The sequence below is a fragment of the Mytilus trossulus genome, chromosome 1 (genome assembly GCF_036588685.1).
Source record: "Mytilus trossulus isolate FHL-02 chromosome 1, PNRI_Mtr1.1.1.hap1, whole genome shotgun sequence".
In the NCBI taxonomy this organism is placed as follows: Eukaryota; Metazoa; Mollusca; class Bivalvia; order Mytilida; family Mytilidae; genus Mytilus; species Mytilus trossulus.
In genome coordinates, this window is record NC_086373.1 from 95,853,002 (window position 1) to 95,854,472 (window position 1,471).

At 30.0% G+C, this 1,471-nt stretch overlaps 1 long non-coding RNA gene across 1 annotated transcript; it reads left to right on the forward strand.

The window, feature by feature from the left end:
- The first annotated feature begins 216 nt into the window (after nucleotides 1-216).
- Nucleotides 217-1,471, forward strand: LOC134711291 (uncharacterized). The gene is made up of 2 exons (XR_010106162.1): nucleotides 217-440; nucleotides 1,398-1,471. It is a non-coding gene; the product is annotated as an uncharacterized LOC134711291 (long non-coding RNA).

Sequence of the window (1,471 nt, forward strand, 5' to 3'; positions counted from 1 at the left end):
TTTTCGTATGCTAATGATAATTATTTTTTAAATTTGTGTTGCATGAACTCAGTGTAACAAGTAAGAAGGAGAATATATATATTTTTCGTATGCGAATGATTATTATAATGTTTGAGGTGTTTTGTTGCTCTTCCTGATGTTATTGCTTTTTTCAATCGGTCCACTTTTTTGTGTTGTTTTTATTCATACTAAATGTACCATTTGTTTTACTTTTTACAGAATGATATCTGTCTTAAGGTTTGCCTGCTTTGTGATCTGTGTGGTATGTGGTACTGTATTTTCTTTACCATGTCTAACAGTCAAATCAAAGCAAGATTTCAACAAAGCCAGAGATGCATTAAAGAGCCTTGAAAATTTCATGAAAAGTCAAGCAACTTCTATAAACCCCAAAATAGAGGATTTAGACAAGGATATGACATCGATGGAAGAGGATTTCAAACGTTAGTTTTTTTTATTGTTTTGTAACTGTATATAAAAAAAGGAGAAATCGTAATTAAACAAGAAGTTACAATGTTGTTATTAGAGGATTACAAAAAAACAATTAACAAAATAATATTCACTAAACATACGTAAGTCTACTAGTATCTGTTTCCACTCTATAGCATTACACATCAAATTAGCGATTGTGATATTTTACTAAAATGTTGTTTGAACACTTGACATTGAAATGCTTGTCAATTTTCTTTACTATTGTATGAAATTTTCATTCAAATTGTTGTTTAACACTTGACATTGAACTCTTTTATATGAATTTTGATACCCTGTTAAGCCTGCACAGATCATAAGAAGAATTTCAAATTCTTTGTCACCGTCCCTTGATGATCCTTGCTGGTTGGACACAGAATCTATAATCATTAAAATATGTTTTAAAATATATTTTCAATAATTTAGAAGCTTGACTCATCTGCATTAAGTACAAGTAGGGGCTCCCCTTTAAGCACCGACTCTTGGTGCTTTCTGCAGATAAGTCATATTAAATATCCATTATTAAATATACTTTGTTATTTGCAGTATACCTCATAGTCAAATGGTGGAGTGATTAATTGCTTTGTTTTTTATTGGGTTCTTTTTGTATATTTTATATTGACATTTCTCCGCACAAACTACTAATGCCTCATGTTTGTCTTTTCAAAGTGAAGATACACTTACCGGGTGCACTTGAATCAATTTCAACATAGTATTCATTGAATAATAATACAAATGTACGTTGCTACTATTTTGTTGAGTGTATTGTCTGTGGTATATTATTTTATTTTATTATTTTTTATAACACTTGTTACATATCTTTTATTGTGTATGTATTGCATATGTTATTGTTTATAATAATATTGTCTGTATGATATGCCCTCCTGGGGCCCTAATTTAATTTGGTAATATAGTTTTATAATGTTATTCAGGGAGACAATGGATCAAGTACAACAATCACTGTTATTATTTTGGAGCTGATGCTGTTATATGGACTGCAGCAGAG